This window comes from Musa acuminata, chromosome BXJ3-10, assembly GCF_036884655.1.
Source record: "Musa acuminata AAA Group cultivar baxijiao chromosome BXJ3-10, Cavendish_Baxijiao_AAA, whole genome shotgun sequence".
Classification (NCBI taxonomy): Eukaryota; Viridiplantae; Streptophyta; class Magnoliopsida; order Zingiberales; family Musaceae; genus Musa; species Musa acuminata.
Genome location: NC_088358.1, coordinates 759,814 through 783,863, shown reverse-complemented (window position 1 = coordinate 783,863; position 24,050 = coordinate 759,814).

Here is a 24,050-nt window from a genome sequence, read left to right as displayed (position 1 = left end):
TCGAACCTAAATGCATTGACGAGGCCTTAAAAGATGATTTTTCGGTTATTGCAATGCAAGAGGAATTAAATCAAGTTGAGAGGAATAAGGTATGGAAGCTTGTTCCTAGACCTAGTGACCATTTAGTCATTGGTACTAAATGGGTCTTTAGAAACAAGCAAGACGAAAATGGTATCGTGGTTAGAAACAAGGCTAGATTAGTGGCCAAAGGTTTCAACCAAGAAGAAGGTATCGACTACGAAGAAACCTTTGCTCCTGTGGCAAGATTAGAAGCCATTAGGATGCTCCTTACCTATGCTAGTAGTAATAATTTTAAACTATTTCAAATGGATGTCAAAAGTGCCTTCTTGAATGGTTTTATTTCCGAAGAAGTATATGTCGAACAACCTCCCGGATTTGAAAATTCTCTTCTTCCTAATCATGTATTCAAATTGACTAAGGCTCTCTATGGCTTGAAACAAGCTCCTAGAGCTTGGTATGAAAGGCTTAGCTCCTTTCTTATTTTAAATAATTTTACCAAAGGCAGGGTTGATACTACATTGTTTATCAAACATTTTGAAAATAATTTTCTTATTGTGCAAATTTATGTTGACGATATTATTTTTGGCTCTTCGGATGAATCACTATGTGAATCATTTGCCAAATGTATGAGTCATGAATTTGAAATGAGTTTAATAGGTGAATTAACTTTCTTTTTAGGATTATAAATCAAACAACTTAGTGATGGTATATTTCTTAACCAATCTAAATATACATTAGAATTGTTAAAATGATTTAATATGGATAATTCAAAAGTAATAAACACCCTTATGAGTACTGCGACTAAGTTAGATATGGATGAAAATAGTGAAAATTTCGATCAAAAAACATATAGGGGAATGATAGGTAGTCTACTCTACCTCACTGCAACTAGACCGGATATTATGTTTAGTGCAGGACTTTGCGCTAGGTTTCAATCTAATCCTAAATTATCTCATCTTAAGAGTATTAAAAGAATATTTAGATATCTTAAAGGAACTCCAAATCTAGGATTGTGGTATCCAAAATCTAAAAAATTCGATTTAATAGCTTATGCAGATGCCGATTTTAGCAGATGCAGGATAGATAGAAAAAGTACATCCGGAACATACCAATTTTTAGGACATGCACTTGTTTCTTGGACTTCCAAGAAACAAAATTCAGTTGCATTATCTACGGCGGAAGCCGAATACATTGCTGCAAGTGCATGCTGTGCACAAGTTGTTTGGATGAAAAATACATTAGAAGACTATGGAATTCACTTTAAAAACATTCCCATAAAATGTGATAATACTAGTGCCATATGTCTTACTAAAAATCCAATTCAGCACTCTAGAACTAAGCACATTGACGTTAGGCATCATTTCATACGCGATCATGTCCTTAACAATAATGTTGTTCTAGAATTCATTGACACAAAGCATCAATTAGCAGATATATTTACAAAAGCTTTGGATGAAGACCAATTTGAATTCATTAGAAGGGAATTAGGTATGTTAAATTGTCTCTAAGAATAAACTTGTTTGAATGGATTTTCCGTAAAGTTTTTCATCCTCTCTCCGTTCCTCGGTGAATTTGATCCTTCTCCTTTGATTTAAGATGACATATTGAAGTACAACTCATTATCTTAACCTATCTTGAGTCAGACATCTATGAAAAACAAAAGGGGGAAGAAAAGTTTTTTTTCCTTCTTCCGCAGCATGCTAGCGGTGGCATCGCCAGAATCGGCGGTAGCACCGCCTGAGCGCTCGGGCGCCAGGCGGTGGCACCACTCGGTTTGGCGGTGGTACCGCCCGAGACACCCTTTAAAAACCAAAGGGTTAGGGCCGGCGGTGACACCGCCCTCAACCCGTGAAGGCCTCCCTCAAACTCTCACAAAATCTTCCTAACTCTCATTCTAACCTCTAGAAGTCTTGGAGAGGGATTCTTCTTGGTCCAAACTCTCCATCCTCCAAGAAACACTCCATAAGGTAAAATCTTTCCTTCCTCTTCTTGTTTTACCTACTCATTACAATTTCATTTTTTTACATAAGGTAAAATCCTTTTCCCTTTTGATCTTTTTGTCTAGATAATGGCTCCTAAAAGATCAAAAGGGAAAAGGATTGAAGGAGATTCATATGACCACGATCTTTTTAGATCCAAAGAAGAGGCCCTTAGGTTTCCAAAATTTGAAACAAGATATATCCATAAGGGTAAACACGTTGATCTCGATGAACTAGGAGACTTAGAACCCATTAGGTGGTTTGCTCATCTAGAGGCCCTACCTCTCATACAAATAGATGAACCAATTTATCCTAGGTTAGTTAGGCTCTTTTATGCAAACCTATGGGTAGATAACGATAGCCTAAGTACTTACCTTTTAGGAACACAAATTAGGATTACTGATAATACTATTTGTGAACTAATTGGAATCACTGAAAAAGATAGGGGCTGCTATTTTAAAGGTAAATGGGATGTTAATATAATCGGAGCAACCTACACCGAAGCTGTCGAAACTATTTTTGCAAACTCGGACCTCGAAATAATACCCAAGAGTTGCGAACACTTACTACCTTTTAACTCTAAGATTCTTCATCATATCATAACAAGCATACTATTCCCTAAGCAATTTCATCTTGATGAAATGAGTCTAATAGAGATAAGCACCATGTATTGGATTATGACCGGTCAACATAATTGTTTTGGATACTCAATACGGCAACACATGCAGGATATTATAGCTAAAGATACGATGTTGCCATATGGGGGGTTAATCACTAGATTTCTTCGTGCCTATGACATTTGCATCCCACCCGATGAAGAAACAATTCAAAGTGATAGATATAACATCATCAATAAAAATCTACTAAAAAGACTTAGGTGCACATTTAATAATGGAATATGGGTAAGGCAACCTAGAAGGACTGATCCTATTCCTCCACCGGTAGAACAACCAGAAACACCAATTTTTAGGGGAAATGAATCTCCTCCTCCTAGTCCCTTTGACGCAGCACCTTCAGCTCTTGTTTCATCCTCTGAAGGACTCATTATGGCAGAACTGTCTCAGATCAAATTCCAACAAGACCAACTCAAATCGCAACAAGAACAAATTCAACTCCAACAAATTGAAATTTTGAAGGAACTACGACAAATGAATCAAAAAATAGATGTTATGTATCAGCACTATGGATTACCTCCTAAGGATTAATTGATGTATCTTTTTATTCTGTTCTGTTTACTCTTAATATCAAGTTCGAAGCTTGTCATCTTTTGAACAAAACTGAACCTTCTTCTTAGATGTATTTTTAAAAATGCTGGATATATGCTGATTTTTTTTTTCTTGATGAATGTTTGTTTTAGATGTATTCTGGATAAATATTTTTAGTAAATTTGAATGATTAATCTTAATGCTGGATTTTTTCTCTAATAATTTTATGATTACAAATTGTGTGCTTCAAAGTCTCATCTCCTTTTTGTTGATGACAAAGGGGGAGAAAAGTGATGACTTGTACCATTTTGATAGCATGACTTATATGAATTGCAAAAGCTTGTGTGATATGGATGTGATATGAATTGCAAAATTAATTGATCATATTGAAAGCATGCCTTACATCTATATCATGAAATTCATGTTGAAAATCTTTATCTCCTGTCATAGTAAAAATCGTCCCTTATCAATTGACTTATGATTTTCATCGAAATTTCGTATTTACTATTGCTTAATGAGAATAACGATAATTTCGTATTCAATGGGATGGAATTCAAGTGTTTTTATCTTCTCATAATATGATATATAGAAAGGGGAGTTATGTTTAACTCCGTCATCAATTGATTGTCATCATCAAAAAGGGGGAGATTGTTGAATCTCGGATTTTGATGATAAAATCAATTGATGGGTAAATTGATCTAATCCATATTATTGAGTTAAGTGTGTAGGATTAACTATGATAACTAGAAAACATAAAGCAAGAATACCGGAGTCAAGTTCGATGGACGTTTAAGAGTCCGAAGAATCCTCGGAGATGCTGCCGGAACAAATCGAGAAGAAATCAGGAACTTGTCGGAATTTTCAAAAGTTCGCTGAAGAGATCGTCGGAGGTTCGCGGAGATCACTGAGAAGGCTCGGCTACTCGTTGAAGTCGTCACAAGATCGGGAGCCTGCTGGGAGTCCGTCGGAAGAAACCCGAGAGCATATCGGAAGTCCGCCGGAAGTTCGTTGGATAGCTCGCAGGAACAAGACTCGACATTGAAAACTTGCTTGGGATGTTTTGAGTTATGTAGTTCACATGTAATTAGGATTAGGATTAAAAGATAATCCTATATCCTGGTTAGGAGCCAACTGGGCCTAAAATTAGATTTGGTTTGGGCTGAAATTAAAGCCCAACCTGTGAACCGAAGGGTCTAGCGGTGGCACCACCAGACTGGGCGGTTGCACCGCCCAGCACCCGAGAGCCAAGCGGTGGCACCGCTTGGCTGGGCGGTGGCACCGTCAGTCCACTGTCAGTGTCAGACACTGACAAGCGGTGGCACCGCCAACATCGGGAACCAAAGAGAATTCAAATTTTGGAGCCCAAATTTGAATCCTCTTGAGGCCTATAAATACCCCTCAAATCTCAACTGAGATTACAACTTCTTGAGAAGCAATTGATTGAGAGAAAGGTCTTAGAAAAGTCTTAGCAAGTCTTATTTTCAATTTGCTAGAGTGTTCACCTCCTTCTTTCTTACTGAAAATTTGTAAGAGTGTGAACCGCTTGTAAAAAGTTGTAAGAGGGGTATTTGCCCTTCCCCTTCAAGAGATTTGCTAGTGGAAGGTGGGAGCTGTTGAATCTCGGATTTTGATGATGTAATCAATTGGTGGATTAATTGATCTAATCCATATTATTGAGTTAAGTGTGCAGGATTAACTACGATAACCAGAAAACATAAAGCAAGGATACCGGAGTCGAGCTCGATGGACGTTTAAGAGACCGAAGAATCATCGGAGATGCTGCCGGAACCATCCGAGAAGAAATCGGGAACGTGTCGGAAGTTCGCCGAAGAAATCGTCGGAGGCTCGCGGAGATCACCAAGAAGGCTCGGCTACTCATTAAAGTCATCACAAGTTCGGGAGCTTGCTAGAAGCCCGTCGGCAGAAAGTTCGTCGGAAAGCTCGCTAGAACAAGACTCGATGTTCGCGGTTGAAAATTTGCTTAGGACGTGTTTTGGTTATGTAGTCCACTTGTAATTAGGATTAGGATTAAGAGATAATCCTATATCCTGGTTAGGGGCCAACTGGGCCCAAAGTCAGAGTTGGTTTAGGCTAAAAATTAAGCTAAACCAGCGAACTAGAGAGCCAAGATTGAAGCCCAACTAGTGGCTGAAAACACTATAGTCGGGCTGAAATCACTGTAGGCGGTGGCACCGCCTAGCTGGGCGGTGACACCTCCTTGGCTGGGCGGTTGCACCGCCCAGCACCCGAGCGCTGGGCGGTGGCACCGCCTGGCTGGGCGGTGGAACCGCCAGCACCGGGAACCCTAAGAGAATTCAAATTTTGGAGCCCAAAATTTGAACCCTCTTGAGGCCTATAAATACCCCTCAAATCTCAACTGATGTTACAACTTTTGAGAAGCATTTTGATTGAGAGAAAAGTCTTAGAAAGTCTTAGCAAGTCTTGTTTTCAATTTGCTAGAGAGTTCTCCTCCTTCTTTCTTATTGAATATTTGTAAGAGGTAGAGCTGCTTGTAAAAGGTTGTAAGAGGGGTGTTTACCCTTCCATTTCAAGAGACTTACTAGTGGAAGGTGGGAGCCTCATCGAAGAGGGGCCTCGCAAGTGGAGTAGGTCATTTGACCGAACCACTCTAAAAATCGGCGTAATCTCTGGTTTGCTTTTTATTATTGTCATTTACATTACTGCAAATCTTCTTACTGCTTTAGTTCCTTATTACTCTTGCTGCGCAACTTTAAGAACACGCCTTCAAGTTAAATTTCTCAAGTTTCGTTCTTAACGTACGAAAGATTTTATTAAAATCGAAGTTTTAATCCGCTGCACTAATTCACTCCCCCCCTCTTAGTGCCGCTCCGATCCTAACAAGTGGTATCAGAGCAAGGTTATCTCTCATATTTGGTTTAATACCCAAGAGAGATGGCTTACTCCGGCATGCAAGAGGGCCATTCTATTGCACGACCACCTTTGTTTAATGGGTCGGATTACACATATTGGAAGACTCGCATGAGAATCTTCCTCATTTCTATGGACTTTGAGCTTTGGTCTATTGTCGAGAATGGATTTCAAAAATCTTCTCTTCCGATGAGCGAATGGAATGAATCGGAGAAGAAGGTTTTTGCTTTAAATGCAAAGGCTATGAATGCCTTGTTTTGTGCATTAGACAAAAACGAATTTAATCGTGTTTCAATGTGTGATTCGGCTTTTGATATTTGGAGAACTCTTGAGGTCACTCATGAAGGCACTAGCCGAGTGAAAGAGTCCAAAATCAACATCCTTGTGCACTCTTACGAACTTTTCCGAATGAAACCAAGTGAGTCCATCGGAGACATGTACACCCGGTTTACGGATGTCATCAATGGACTCAAAGCTCTTGGTAAAGATTTTACTAACTTTGAACTAGTAACTAAAATCTTAAGATCCCTCCCTAAAAGTTGGGATCCAAAAGTTACGGCCATTCAAGAGGCCAAAGACCTTAAAGCATTCCCTCTTGAAGAACTCATTGGGTCTCTAATGACCTACGAAATGACATGTCAAGCTTATGACGAGCTCGAGAACCCCCTTCCAAAGAACAGGAAGGATATTGCACTCAAATCACAAGAAGACCACTTGAAAGGAACATCAAGTGATGAGGACAGTGACAATGACATTGCACTTTTGACTCAAAAATTTAAAAAATATTTAAGAAAGAACAGATTTAAAAATAATATAAAAAATAAATTTGAACAAAAGAAGGACCAAGTGATTTGCTATGAATGCAAAAAACCGGGACACTATAAGAACGATTGTCCTCAAGCCAAAAAGAGAACATCAAAGAAGAAGGCATTCAAGGCAACGTGGGATGATTCAAGCGCATCCGAAGAAGAGGAGTCCAACACCGAGCAAGTTGCTCATTACGCGCTAATGGCATTAGGAGAAGAGGTATGTGATTTATTTAATGAAGATTTATCTTTTGAAGAACTATCTATCGCTTTTCATGAATTATTTGATGAATGTAGAACTGTTAGCAAGAAGTTAAGTATCTTAAAGAAAGAGCATGCTTTGCTACAAGATAAGTTTGATAGTCTTCAAACTCCTCCATGCTCTAAGTGTGACCACTTAGAAGCAATAAAAAATGAAAATTTGCTTCTTAAGGAAACCTTAAACAAGTTTAAGATTGGTAGCAAAGGATTAGATATGATCCTTGCACACAAGGGTCACATCGCAAATAGAAATGGAATTAGATTTGTAAAAGGATTACATCAAAATCCTACCACTTTCATAAAAGGACCTACATTACATGTTTCCTCTTATATGAAATGCAACTTTTGTTGCAAATCCGGACATATTGCCTACAAATGCCCATTTAGGAAAATTAGTTCACAAAAATTAATATGGGTTCCTAAAGGAACTATAAAGAATTCAATCATAAATAACAAAGTTAGTGGGTCAATTTTTGAGGCACCCAAAATCAAATGGGTACCTAAAAATCATCCTCTTTTGTAGACAAACCCACAAGCTAGGAGCAAGAGATGGTATTTCGATAGTGGATGCTCAAGACATATGACTGGAGATCCATCTCATTTCTCTATGCTCACTAGCAAAGAAGAAGGGTACGTTACCTTCGGAGACAACAACAAGGGCAAAATCATTGGCAAGGGAACTATTGGTAACAAATTTAATTTTTCCATTGATGATGTCTTACTAGTTGATGGATTGAAACATAATCTCTTGAGTATTAGTCAACTATGCGATAAAGGTTACATCGTTAGATTTGAATCAAATATGTGCATTATTGAAAAACCAAATCATAACATGACTATGATTGCTTTAAAACAAAATAATGTCTATACCATCAATCTTGATGAACTAAGTAATGAAATGTGCTTCTCCGCCGTAAATGATGATGCTTGGCTTTGGCATAGGAGATTAGGCCATGCAAGCATGAAAACAATATCTAAGATCTCATCTCAAGAATTAGTACGAGGAATTCCAAATATAAAGTTTATTAAGGACAAAGTATGTGATGCATGTCAACTAGGCAAACAAATAAAAACAAGCTTCAAACCAAAAAATCAAATTAGCACTACTAGACCATTACAATTGATCCATTTGGACTTATTTGGACCAATTGATACAACAAGTCTAGGTGGAAGCAAATATGCCTTTGTGATTGTGGATAACTACTCTAGATACACTTGGACCTATTTCTTAGCTCACAAAAGTGATTGCTTCAAGTGTTTCTCTAAATTTTGTAAACTCACTCAAAACGAAAAAGGCTTCATGATTTCATCAATTCGGAGTGATCACGGTGGTGAATTCCAAAATCGTGACTTTCAAAATTTTTGCGAAAGTAATGGGTACAATCACAACTTCTCAACTCCAAGAAATCCTCAACAACATGGAGTAGTTGAAAGGAAAAATAGAAACCTACAAGAAATGGCAAGAACTATGTTGAATGAACAGAGTTTACCTAAGTACTTTTGGGCCGAAGCCGTAAATACGGCTTGCTATATCATGAATAGAGTCCTAATAAGACCATCCTTATCCAAAACTCCCTATGAATTATGGAATAACAAAAAACCAAACATCTCCTATTTTAAAGTTTTTGGTTGTAAATGCTTTATTTTAAATGAAAGGGATGCCTTAGGAAAATTTGATGCTAAATCCGATGAAGGCATCTTTCTTGGTTACTCTTCCGTTTCTAAAGCTTTTCGGGTTTTTAATAAAAGAACTTTAGTAATTGAAGAGTCTATTCATGTAGTTTTTAATGAAGTTTCAAATTTAAAGAAAAATAATTTTGATGATGATCTTGGTTTTGATAATTTGAATTTGAATGAACCCCCTCCTCAAAATAGCAACTTGGATGCACCTTCTTCCGAAATTTCCTTACCTAAGGAATGGAAGTATATAGATGCTCATCCAAAGGAGCAAATTATAGGGGATACATCTAAAGGGGTTCAAACTCGTTCCTCTTTCAAGAATTTTTGTGCTAATGCCGCCTTCCTTTCTCAAATCGAACCTAAATGCATTGACGAGGCCATAAAAGATGATTTTTGGGTTATTGCAATGCAAGAGGAATTGAATCAATTTGAGAGGAATAAGGTATGGAAGCTTGTTCCTAGACCAAGTGACCACTTAGTCATAGGTACTAAGTGGATCTTTAGAAACAAGCAAGACGAAAATGGTATCGTGGTTAGAAACAAGGCTAGATTAGTGGCCAAAGGTTTCAACCAAGAAGAAGGTATCGATTACGAAGAAACCTTCGCTCCCGTGGCTCGATTAGAAGCCATAAGGATGCTCCTTGCCTATGCTAGTAGTAATAATTTTAAACTATTTCAAATGGATGTCAAAAGTGCTTTCTTGAATGGTTTTATTTCCGAAGAAGTATATGTCGAACAACCTCCCGGATTTGAAAATACTCTTTTTCTTAATCATGTATTCAAATTGACTAAGGCTCTCTATGGCTTGAAACAAGCTCCTAGAGCTTGGTATGAAAGGCTTAGTTCCTTTCTTATTTTAAATAATTTTACCAAAGGCAAGGTTGATACTACATTGTTTATTAAACATTTTGAAAATAATTTTCTTATTATGCAAATTTATGTTGACGATATTATTTTTGGCTCTTCGGATGAATCACTATGTGAATCATTTGCCAAATCTATGAGTCATGAATTCGAAATGAGTTTAATGGGGGAATTAACTTTCTTTTTAGGATTACAAATCAAACAACTTAAGGATGGTATATTTATTAACCAATCTAAATACACATTAGAATTGTTAAAACGATTTAACATGGATAATTCAAAAGCAATAAACACCCCTATGAGCACTGCGACTAAGTTAGATATGGATGAAAATAGTGAAAATTTCGATCAAAAAACATATAGGGGAATGATAGGTAGTCTACTCTACCTTACCGCGACTAGACCGGATATTATGTTTAGTGTAGGACTTTGTGCTAGGTTTCAATCAAATCCTAAATTATCTCATCTCAAAAGTGTTAAAAGAATATTTAGGTATCTTAAAGGAACTCCAAATTTAGGATTATGGTATCCAAAATCTGAAAAATTTGATTTAATAGCCTATGCAGATGCCGATTTTGGCGGATGCAGAATAGATAGAAAAAGTACATCCGGAACATGCCAATTTTTAGGACATGCACTTGTTTCTTGGACTTCCAAGAAACAAAATTCAGTTGCACTATCTACGGCAGAAGCCGAATACATTGCTGCAAGTGCATGTTGTGCACAAGTCATTTGGATGAAAAATACATTAGAAGACTATGGAATTCACTTTAAAAATATTCCCATAAAATGTGATAATACTAGTGCCATATGTCTTACTAAAAATCCAATTCAGCATTCTAGAACTAAGCACATCGACGTTAGGCATCATTTCATACGCGATCATGTCCTTAACAATAATGTTGTTCTAGAATTCATTGACACAAAGCATCAATTAGCAGATATATTCACAAAAGCCTTGAATGAAGACCAATTTGAATTCATTAGAAGGGAATTAGGTATGTTAAATTGTCCCTAAACAATAAACTTGTTTGATTGGATTTTCCGTAAAGTTTTTCATCTTCTTTCTATCTCTCATTCTCTTTCAAATTCCATATGACATGTTGTGAAATCTCGAAATCGACTTTGATGACTTATTATGAATTTCAAGTTAGCGATTTGATTTAAATAAGTTTTATCTAAATCATAATCTTGATCTTGCAAAATTGGAATCACAAATAATATCTTTTGGCATTCATGAATTGATACTTACAAATATGAAAGTATTGGCATTCATGACTTGAATTTGATTGAAACATTGTATGCTTAAATTAATCATTCTCCTATGTTTCAAAAATTCTTTAAATGCCTTATGTGATGATTAAAAAGTAATGTTGAGATTTTCATTAATTTGACGATTTGAATGAGTTTGTATTCGAATTATGATCTTGACTTCGTGAAATTACTACTTGAATTTTTTTATCCCAATCTCTCTCTTATACATCTACAATTTCTGTTATTCATAGAAAGAAGAGATTAGATAATATGAATGCATGCTGAATTTTCCTCTAAAATGAACTCTGCGTAAATAGTTTTGCATACTTAATTTTCAATGATAAAATCGTTGTATGACAAAATATGTGCTTAAGTCTCATTTTCCTTTTTGTTGATGACAAAGGGGGAGAAAAGTGATGACTTATATCATTCTTAATAGCATGACAAAATATGAATTGCAAAATCCTTGAGAAAAGTGATCGATCGATGATTATCTTATATGCCTTGCAAAATCCTTGAAAATATCGTAAGATTGATTGATCATATTGAATGCATGTCTAAAATGTATAATCATGCAATTCAAGTTGAAAATCTTTATCTCTTGTCATAGTAAAATTTGTCTCTTATCTTTCGACTTGAAAAAGATTTTCATCAAAGTTTCGCATTTACATTATGCTTAATGAGAATAACGATAAGTTCTACGGTTAGAGCTTATCGGTTTATACTTGAATTCAATGATGAAATTCAAGTGTTTTATCTTCTCATAATATGGCATATAGATAGGGGGAGTTACGTTTAACTCCGTCATCAATTGATTGTCATCATCAAAAAGGGGGAGATTGTTGAATCTCGGATTTTGATGATGTAATCAATTGGTGGGTTAATTGATCTAATCCATATTATTGAGTTAAGTGTGCAGGATTAACTACGATAACCAGAAAACATAAAGCAAGGATACCGGAGTCAAGCTCGATGGACGTTTAAGAGACCGAAGAATCATCGGAGATGCTGCCGGAACCATCCAAGAAGAAATCGGGAACGTGTCGGAAGTTCGCCGAAGAAATCGTCGGAGGCTCGCGGAGATCACCAATAAGGCTCGGCTACTCATTAAAGTCATCACAAGTTCGGGAGCTTGCTAGAAGCCCGTCGGCAGAAAGTTCGTCGGAAAGCTCGCCAGAACAAGACTCGACGTTCGCGGTTGAAAATTTGCTTAGGACGTGTTTTGGTTATGTAGTCCACTTGTAATTAGGATTAGGATTAAGAGATAATCCTATATCCTGGTTAGGGGCCAACTGGGCCCAAAGTCAGAGTTGGTTTAGGCTAAAAATTAAGCTAAACCAGCGAACTAGAGAGCCAAGATTGAAGCCCAACTAGTGGCTGAAAACACTGTAGTCGGGCTGAAATCACTGTAGGCGGTGGCACCGCCTAGCTGGGCGGTGACACCTCCTTGGCTGGGCGGTTGCACCGCCCAGCACCCGAGCGCTGGGCGGTGGCACCGCCTGGCTGGGCGGTGGAACCGCCAGCACCGGGAACCCTAAGAGAATTCAAATTTTGGAGCCCAAAATTTGAACCCTCTTGAGGCCTATAAATACCCCTCAAATCTCAGCTGAGGTTACAACTTTTGAGAAGCATTTTGATTGAGAGAAAAGTCTTAGAAAGTCTTAGCAAGTCTTGTTTTCAATTTGCTAGAGAGTTCTCCTCCTTCTTTCTTATTGAATATTTGTAAGAGGTAGAGCTGCTTGTAAAAGGTTGTAAGAGGGGTGTTTACCCTTCCATTTCAAGAGACTTGCTAGTGGAAGGTGGGAGCCTCATCGAAGAGGGGCCTCGCAAGTGGAGTAGGTCATTTGACCGAACCACTCTAAAAATCGGCGTAATCTCTGGTTTGCTTTTTATTATTGTCATTTACATTACTGCAAATCTTCTTACTGCTTTAGTTCCTTATTACTCTTGCTGCGCAACTTTAAGAACACGCCTTCAAGTTAAATTTCTCAAGTTTTGTTCTTAACGTACGAAAGATTTTATTAAAATCGAAGTTTTAATCCGCTGCACTAATTCACCCCCCCCCTCTTAGTGCCGCTCCGATCCTAACAGGAGCCTCATCGAAGAGAGCCTCGCAAGTGGATGTAGGTCATTTGACCGAACCACTTTAAAATCGGCGTGATCTCTGGTTTGCATTTCATTATTGCTATTTACATTACTGCAAACCTTCTTACGTGCTTTATCTCCTCATTACCTTTGCTGCATAACTTTACGAATACGCTTTCAAGTTAAGCACTTCCAAGTTCAATTTTTATCGTACGAAAGATTTATCAAAACCGATGTTTTAATCAGCTGCACTAATTCACCCCCCCCTCTTAGTGCCGCTCCGATCCTAACATAATGTCATCGTCATTGTCCTCATCACTTGATGTTCCTTTCAAGTGGTCTTCTTGTGTTCTAAGTGTCATATCCTTCCTGTTCTTTGGAAGGGGATTCTCGAGCTCTTTATGAGCATGTCACGTCATTTTTTAAGTCATTAGAGACCCAATAAGTTCTTCGAGAGGAAATATTTTAAGGTCCTTGGCCTCTTGAATGGCTGTATCTTTTGGATCCTAATTCTTTGGAAGGGATCTTAAAATTTTAGTTACTAGTTCAAAGTTAGAAAAACCTTTACCAAGAGCTTTGAGTCCATTAATGACATCCGTGAAACAGGTGTATATGTCTCCGATGGACTCACTTGGTTTTATCTGGAAATGTTCGTAAGAATGCATAAGAATTTTGATTTTGGACTCTTTCACTCAGCTAATGCCTTCATGAGTGACCTCAATAGTTCTGCAATTATCAAAAGCCGAATCACAAATCAAAACGCGATTAAATTCATTTTTGTCAAGTGCATAAAACAAGGCATTCATAGCCTTTACGTTTAAAGCAAAAACCTTCTTCTCCGATTCATCCCATTCGCTCATCGGAAGAGAAGATATTTGAAATCTATTTTCGATAATATTCCAAAGCTCAAAATCCATAGAAATAAGGAAGATCCTCATACGAGTCTTCCAATACGTGTAATCTGACCCATTAAACATAGGCGGACGTGTAATAGAGTAACCCTCTTACATGTCGAAGTAAGCCATCTCCCTTGGGTATTAAACCAAATATGAGAGTGAGCCTCTCTCTAATACCAATTGTTAGGATCAGAGCGGCATTAAGAGGGGGGGGGGGGGGGGGGTGTGGGGTGAATTAGTGCATCGGATTAAAACTCGTAAGTTTAAAATCAATTTTGTAAATGTGTAGAGATTTCAATTCGACGAAGGATAACTTAGCTAAAATAGCTCGAGTAAAGGTGGTCAAGAGTAGGGAGATAAAAATCGAATGATTTGCCGCTAAATAGAGAAATGGTTCAGAAAATTAAACACTCACACATTCAAGGAACACCACGATGTATAGTGGTTCAATCAAATGACCTACATCCACTTTCGAAGCCTTCTTCCATGAGACTCCCAACTTTCACTAGCAAATCACTTTGAAGGGGAAGGACAAAATACCCCTCTTACAACCTTCTTACAAGTGGTTCATACTCTTACAGATTTTTTCCAAAGAGAAAGAGGGAGGTGAACACTTAAACTATTAAAAACAAAACTTTGCTAGAGTTTTTTCTCACTCTCTAACTTCTCAAAAACATGTGTTCTCTACTGAGAATTGAGGGGTATTTATAGGCCCCAAGAGGATTCAAATTTGGGCTCCAAATTTGAATTACTTTTGGGTTTCCCGGTGTTGGCGATGCCACCGCTTGTCAGTGGTGGTGCCACCGCCTGTTAGTGTCTGACACTAATAGTGTATTGGCGGTGCCACCATCAGACCTCTCGGGTTCTAGGCGGTGTCACCACCCAGTTCGACGGTGCCATCGCCTGGACTATTCCAGCTCACTGGTTGGGCTCCAAACTTGGCCCAAACCAGTCCAAACTCAGGCCCAATTGGCCCATAACCAGGTTATATGATTAACCCTTAATCCTAACCTAAATTATATGAAAACTATGAAATTAAGACATAGCCCTAAGCAAATTTTTAACCGGCAACGTCGAGTTTCCTTCCGACGAGCTTTCCAGCGAACTTCCGGCGGACTTCCGATACACCCTCAGATTTCTTCCAATGGACTCCCAGCAGGCTTTTGGTCTTATGGTGAGTTCAACGAATCTTTGGAAAGTATCCAAACCTTCTCAGTGATCTCCGTGAACCTCCGATGATCTTTTCAGTGGACTTTCGAAAACTTCGACAAGTCCCTGATTCTTTCTCGGTTGGTTCCAACAGCACTACCGACGATTCTTCGGACTTTCGGTGGACTCTCGAACACCCATCGAACTTGACTCCAGTAAACTTACTTTATGTCTTCAAGTTATCGTAGTTAATCTTGCATATTTAACTCAATAATATGGATTAGATCAATTAACCCATCAATTAACTTCATCATCAAAATCCGAGATTCAACACCTTTAACCAGGGATGAGAGGGGTATTTATAGGCTTCAAGTTAATTCAAACTTGGAGCCTAGAAATATCTCAACCCAGGTTCCCCGGGCACGAGCGGTACCACTGCTTGCATTGGGCAGTACCACCGCCCAATGTCAGTCTGGTCTGGTGGTACCACTGCCTGGGGGGCAGTGCTGGGGGATACCATTGCCTGGCACCCTGCCAGGGGTGGTACAACCGCCCAGACTAGCGGTACCACCACCTGACACAGTCTCGAAGACTGTGCCACGATGGTGAGACATCTTGGGCCACTATTTGAGCTTCTTATTGGGCCCAACACAGTTCTTACATTGGCCTATCTGGCCCATAATTGGGTTGGCCCAATCCAAGCCCAATTATGCTGCTAACTATGATTCCTAAGATATATTCTAAGTTAAACTAAGTTCGTAAGTCTATTCTTTTGGCGATCTTCTTGCAAACTTCCGACGATCTCTCGGTAATGTTCCGGCGGACTCCCGGCAAACTCTTGGACTTACGACGATCCTCTTGGCGAGTTCCAATGAGTTTCTCTAGCAAGCTCTGAGATTTCTCGACTGGTTCCTCCAGAACTTCCGACAAACATCTGTACTTCCGATGAACTCTCGAACTTCCAACAATGTCGCGTCCTTGACTCCGGGACTTCATTTTGCTTCATGCCTTGCTATCATAGTTAATCCTACACATGTAAAATGCACTTCGATCTAGACAATTAATACTAAGCAATAATCATATTGTCCAGCATGTCATTGGTCCCTCGACGCTTAATCCGATTCGTCGGTGCATCGTCCTCTCCTGCGGCTTATTGCCAAATCGGCCAATTGACTCTACAACTCTGATATCCTTGGCGTAATGTTTGCTCTTCTTGGCCCGATGCCCAAATCCATGGCCTGAAGCCTTCTGTCAATATGTCGACTGATCTACCGGCCCGACATCCGATCTTCTGACATGTTCCTCCGGCCTAACATGATTTTTCCTACCTTAATTGTCTCATCCTGATCGAAGCATCCTATGTCACTCAAAACACAGATTAAAACATCAACATAATTATCAATTGGTTTCATCATTAAAATACGAGATTCAATATCATCTACTCTTGGTGTCATTAGAGGAATATCCCATGTGTTAGATGAATCCCTAGCTAGGGTCATTCGGATTGAGAGAGAAAGAGTTCTCCGGGAGAATCCGATCAGAGGGAGACTCGAGTAGAACCATATGGGTCTAACAACACCATACCCGGTGTATGATCTCTGGGATATTAGATAGATGAAGGACTATAGGTATATGATAACTGAGAACAGATAGGTCCAAAGGATTGAATTCCCTTGTATCATTTGGGGGCTACGGCGTAGTTGCCTAGTACATCCACAGTCAATGAGTGAGTGAATTATTATGAGGATAATAATTCACTGAGCCAGAATGAGTTCTAATAGGCATGACTCATAGCCAGCTTAATATTGCTAGTCATAGGTGCCCTACAAGTCAATCACGTGAGTGATGACACGTGTGACTTGACACGTGATCTTTTTGCTTATTATTATTATTTGGCATTTTATCACTTTATATTGCCTATTATATAAATATATTGTGATATCCATAGATCTGTAAAATAAAAATTGGATTATGATGAGATCATGATAATAAGACCGATTTGTCATTAAACACATATCCTAAATAATCCCGATCATAGGTTACTCTAGCGGGACATCGAGATAATCGGGTAAACTTGTGTGATGTATACCCGTCCATATAATAGATGCAGCTGGTCTCATAGTTGTTCATGTGGGGACATAAGGGATATAGTGTAGTGCTCATTGGAGAATAAGTTCACTAATTGATCCGCTCATGGAATGTTGGATGGTTGATGATACCTTATTGTCAAATAATGATTCTATCATCCCAATGAAGTATCTGGTCCTTAGACTTGAGATACCAATGATGTCCTATATGAGTACTCCACTCTTTGATACTAGATTTATAGGTCTGGAGGTTCCAGATCTAGCACAGTTAGTCATCAAGAGTGGTATCCAACCTTACGAGGGCTTTTGAGTGTCAATAGAGGATCATCCACTCTTGGTGTTATATGAGGAATATCTCATGTGTTCTTGCTCAGACAAATCCCAAGCTAGGGTCATTTGGATTAAGAGAGAAAGAGTTCTCTGGGAGAATCCGATTAGAGTGTGACTTATGTAGAAACTGTATGAGCCTGACAGCACCATGCCCGGTATACGATCTCTAGGATATTAGATGGATCAGGGACTATAGGTACATGATAACTAAGGATAGATATGTCCAAAGGATTGGATTCCCCTATATCGTTTGGGGACTACAGCATAGTGGCTTAATACGTCTATAGTCAATGAGTCGAGTGAATTATTATGGAGATGATAATTCACACATATGGTAGGTGTTGCGATGAGTAGAGGTTCAAATATGAGATATTCGTTGAAGCCCCTATCTTATTGGATATCCAATAAGCCCCTAAATTATTGGATCATATGGATGAGATTCAATAAGAGCTAATAAAAGATTATTGGATAGAGACCCACTAATCTAAGAGGCTTTGGGAGTTGGATGGAGATCTAGTACCCAATATGGTAGGATCCATTAGGGTTAAGTTGACAAAGGACCTCTATAAATAGGAGAGAACCAAAGACCCATGAGCTAGAGATTCTTTTTGGTTATCTCCTATTCTCCTCTCTCCCTCTCCTCCTCATACTATAGCCCCTATTTGGGGCGTATGGACAGCAAGAAGGGGCAGCCCCTTCTTGATTACATGGTACGTACGAGGAAGAGTTTTGGGCAGCGATTTGAGGAGCATCTTCGTAGCCCCTACCGTGTGGATCATTGATAGAGAGGTGAATAGTTGACTTCCTTCATCCTCTCCTATAGATCTGTAGGTTTTCAGGGATATACGATCTCCTTAGCTAATTCTCTTATGCATAGTTTTTTGATTTTACGAGTTTTTGTGCACCAACTTTTATACGATGATGAAACCTTCTTTTCTGCGAAAATTCTAGGATTTTATTTTTATATTCTTCCACTATGCATGTGATGTCGCCCTAGATTTTTCAACAAATATTAGGCCTTGAAAGTCATACACATATGGTAGGGGTTGTGACGAGTAGAGGTTCGGATATGTGATATCCGTTAGAACCCCTATCTTATTGGATGTCAAATAAGCCCCTGAATCATTGGATCATATGGATAAAATCCAATAAGAGCCGATGAGAGATTATTGGATAGAGATCCACTAATCTAAGAGGCTTGGGTAGTTAGATGAAGATCCAATATCCAATAGGGTAGGATCCATTTGGTTTAAGTTGATGAGGGGCCTCTATAAATAGGAGGGAGCCAAACACCCATAGGCTAGAGGTTTCTTGGTTACCACCTACTATTCTCCTCTCCCCTTCTCCTCCTTAGATAGTAGGTATAGAGATTTTGACAGCAATTCTAGGAGCGTCGTCGCAGCCCAATTGTGTGGATCACCGTTAGAGAGGAGGACGCTTGACCTCTTTCATTTTCTCTTATAGATCTATAGGGATTCAAATATGTATGATCTCCCTAGGTAATACAACTATCATATTCATGGTTTTTAGTTTCGTGGATTTTGTGCACTAATCTTCGTATAATGATAAATATGTTTTTAAAAAATTTGGAGACTTTTATTTTCTGTTCTTCTACTACACATATGATATTACCCCTAGATTTCCCTACACGCATATCTCTAAATTCCCGTAGATCTATCAGAGAGGATGAAGCAGGTTAAGCACCTGTTAGGACTCTAGCTAGGAGAGTCCTAATTGAGAGGGACATTCATGTAAAACCTACCTAAGCCAACCCCTATTAAAGAGGTGAAGAGGTCGGCTAGGGTTAGGAGGTTGTTTCTTATAGAAGAATTAAGAGTTGTAAAGGAATATGAGTCTTGAGTATGAGTCATATTAGGAGCTGGTTAGAAGTAGGAGCCTTGAGTAGGAGTCCTATTAGGAGTTAGGATTTAGAAGCCCTATAAATAGCCATATATTTCTCCTCTTTTAATAAGCAATAGATGAATCTTTTCTGCAGCATTTGAGCAGCAACTTGGAGGGAGAAACCCCTATAGAGTTCCAAGGAGGTCGATCGCCTAAAGAGATCAACCCCAAGCTTAGAATCTACAAGGGTTCTACCACATGGTATCAGAGCAGCATTCTTGGCATCTCACTGCCCTTCCACAGCCATCCATAAGCCCTCTACAGTCGCCCAAAGCAATTCCCACAATTGCTTAAAAGATCGTCGCCAAATTCCGTCGTCATCTCCACCACCACGGATCATCCTTTGATCTCCCTATGAATTGCAACATGTTCTAGTTTTCTACCTTACTGCTGCTGCAATTTAGTTATCCTTATTTGAAAATCCAAAAAAAAAAATTGTTTCAAAATTGCTACATAAACTTTTCGTCACAAAGTTTTTATCTCTATGACGAAAGATACATTACAAAATTCCAATCGCATAGCATATATTGTTTGATCTTGCTACTATGTTTTTTCTATCCAAATCTCAATGAAATTTTTATGACAGCTTTGACACTTCCTAACAGAAGATTTCCCTTTAGTTTTGTCAAAAAATTCTTAATAGAAACCATTGATCTTTTACGTTTAACCTGCTATACTTGAAAATCTGCACTGTAAAATTTCAGCCGCATAGCACAGATTATTTGATCTTGCTACTATGTTTTTTCTATCCAAATCTCGACAAAATTTTTATGATAGCTTTGACACTTCCTAATAGTGGATTTTCCTTTGGTTTTGTTGAAAAATTCTCAATATAAACCATTGATCTTTTACGTCCAATCTGCTATACTTGAAAATCTACAGAAAATTTCAGCCACATATTGTTGCCTTAACCGATCTATTTGCAATCCTTTTTGAACGAAATTTCTTATACACTTCATAGATCATCTTGGCTTCTATCTAAGATTGATCTATTAAGAACTTCAACTCTAAAATTGATTTTGTGTTGCTGCAAATTTTCGTCGCAAGCCGCTGAAATTTTTCGACAAGAATTCTACTATCGCAACTTGTACCAATTTCCTTACTATTATAGTACTGAAATTTTCTTGATTAAATTGGACATCCTTGCTGTATATAAACTAAGATTTTTCTGTCAATTCTCTTATCAAATCTCTCAAGTTTTTGGTGAAAATTTCGTCGAGAAACCACTGTTTCTTCGACAACAATTCTGCTCTTACAAGACAACACAATTTTGCAGCAAACTTCCACTGATTTCTATCAAACCTTTGCTATCATCTACCACAGATATAAAACTTTTATCCATAGCCCTAAAACTCCACAAAATCACACACTCAAACGACACCCAAAACAGCCACAAAACAAGCCTAAACCGCAGCCTACATCCACCAATCCACCAACCCTTTCAACCATCACTTCTATCAACCTATACATGCCTTTAAACTGATAACAAAAGAGAGATCTTAACATCACAGATATGAAGGCATATACTATGGCATTTGAGGAGGTAATCAATGCTAAATTCGAAGTCTTCGAGGCGTGAATGGAGGATAAGATTCGCACTCTCTTTACCAAACTCAGTTTGGGCCGACCACCAATCCCGAAGAAATTATATCAAGGAGAGAGCTCTAACCAATCGCACTAAGCACAAAGAGATGATTTCCAAGAGAGGGGAGGCTATATGACTGACCCCAACTATCCACGCATGAGAGTGGACTTCCCTAGATGGGAAGAAGGAGACTCGATTGGTTGGATCTCGCACGCGGAGCTTTACTTTTGGTACCACAAAACCGCGGACGCATCTATGGTGAAAATTGTAGCTATACATCTTAAAGGAGATGTCATACAGTAGTTTGACTTATTTGAACACACTCATAGAGTTCTCTCTTGGTGATAATTCAAAGAAAGACTGCTAATTCACTTCGGACCAACCGATTATGAGAACATTGACAGATAACTAACAAAGATCCGACAAACCTCCACCATTCAAGAGTACCAAACCAAGTTTGAAAGGTTATCTAATCAAACTCATGATTGGTCTTAAAAATAGCTATTTGGCACCTTCATTAAGGGCTTGAAGCCAGAGATCCGAGGAGAAGTTAAAGCGCAACAACCGTACACGCTTATGACAGCCATCTCTTTCGCATGATTTCAAGAGGAGCAATTAAACTATGAAGCCTGGAGGACTAGGGTTGCTCCCCAACTAGTAATATCGAAGCCCTCAGCCCCCCCTATTATCAATCGAGTCCCTACACTAAAAAGCTTGACAAGAGAAGAACTTGGGGAGCGATCTACGAAGGGGTTATGTTGGCACTGCGACGAGCCATGGAGCCATAAGCATCATTGTAGAAAAGGGAGACTTCTTATGATTGAACCAGTAGAAGAAGAGGTCATTGAACATTTAGAAGAGAGCCTTGAACATACAGAAGAAGATGCGGAAGAAGAGCCACAACCGACCGACGTTATAGTACATGCACTAGCCGGCTACTCAAACCCGCAAACGATGAAAGTTGGAGGCCTTCTTAAACAACAACCGATCACTATTCTTATCGACACGGGCATCACTAATAACTTCCTAAATAGTAAGTCGCTGCCCGGATGGCCTTACCTATTGTTACGGTAAGTAACTTTTTTAGCCGTGGCCTCGGGGGCCGTCGCGGCTTGGTTCGGGTCCGGATGACGGGGATCTTCCTGGGGATGCTCCTCGGGGTCTCCCGGCGGCCGAGCTCGGTGGTTTGGGTCGGGAGGTCGGGTCGGTGGGTCGGGTCGGTAGGTCGGGTCGGGAAGAAGCTCCGCCGCAGCGCCGGGAAGAGGCGACACCGTCTCGCACCTGCACACAGGTCGGGCCGGGAGCTCGGCCCGACCCCTCCGACGATCAAGTTAGCGAAAGATGTGGGGGGGTTTAGGAGGAGAAGAAACCTCCGTGTGGTGTGTTGAGTGTGTCCTCCCCCTCTTTGCCAAGGGCTCGGGAGTATTTATAGAGGAGGTTTGATGTTACCTGATGTAGCTGTCTGCAGGGCAGGACTGTACCTTTGGTTGCGTGGGAGGCCGAGCTGCTGCAGGGTATGGCGAGTCTCGGGCAGTGTGTTGCTCAGGGGGATGGTGTGTCACACTGCCATTTTTGTCCATATCACCTATCAAGAATTATGGCAGGTTTGATGTTAAGGTCATCGATGGACAGATTTTGAAGTGTGATCGTAGGTGCCCACAGATGAAACTATTGTTGCAGGACCAAAAGATAATTGCATATTTCTTCCTCCTCCCTCTTGATGATCATGAGGCCATGCTCAGAATTGAATGGTTGACAACATTAGGTGATGTTTCTTGGAATTTTATGAAACTAATTATGAAATTTTACAGTAAGAAGAAACAGGTGATACTGCACCGGAAACGTGGGGGCGACGTAACGACGATTTGCACACAACAAATGGAGAAGGTTTTGCATAAAGCATGCAGCAGCTTTTTGGTACAACTTGAGCAGCAAACTAAGGGAGAGCCAATGAAATTTGAAGATCAAAATCTACTACCTTTGCTTGCTGAATTTTTAGATATATTTGACGAATCACGCAACTTACCTCTTACCCGTCAGCATGATCATTATATAACGATTCTTCCAGGCAAACCTCCAGCAAATACTCAGCCATATCAATATCCATATCTCCAGAAGGATGAAATAGAAAGGATTGTAAATGAGATGCTCAAAATAGGAGTTATTCGGCCAAGTTGTAGCCCCTACTCTTTACCGGTGCTCCTTGTACGAAAGAAGGATGGAACATGGCGATCGTGTGTTGATTATCGAGCTCTCAACGGCATAACCATCAAGGACAAATACCCTATTCCAATAGTAGATGAATTGCTAGATGAAAGGGAGCACAAATCTTCAAATACAAGTGTGCGAAAAAGACATACTGAAAACCACCTTTTGAACACACAACGACCACTACGAATTTTTGTTTTCTTCAACAGAAGGTGGAATATCTTGGGCATATCATATCAGAGGAAGGTGTGGCAGTGGACCCCTCCGAAATTGGAGTAATGCAGAACTGGTCGACCCCCGAGGAACATAAAATTGCTACATGGATTTCTAGGTTTAACAGGCTACTTCTGCAAGTTTGTGAAAAAGTATGGAAAGATCAGTGCAACACTTACTTCCTTACTAAAAAAAGATGTCTTCCAATGATTGGACAGAGCCTTCGCTGCCTTCAACAAACTTAAGGCAGCCATGACGACGATGCTGGTGCTAGCACTACCAGATTTCAACCGACCCTTCATCATTGAGGCCACTGCATCTAGAGTCAGAATTGGAGACATTCTCATGCAAGATGGTTGACCACTAACATACACTAGCAAGACATTGTCTCCCTCCCATCAAAACATGTCAACATATGATAAGGAGATGCTCGCCATTGTGCACGTAGCAACGAGGTGGAAATCGTACTTGATCGGGCGATGCTTTCAAATCAAGATCGACCATAAAAGCTAAAATATTTCTTGGAGCAGAAGATATCTTCCCTCGAGCAGCAAAAATAGGTAACAAAGCTTCTTGGATATGATTACGAAATAACTTACAAAAAGGGGAAAGAGAATGTTGTTGCAGATACATTTT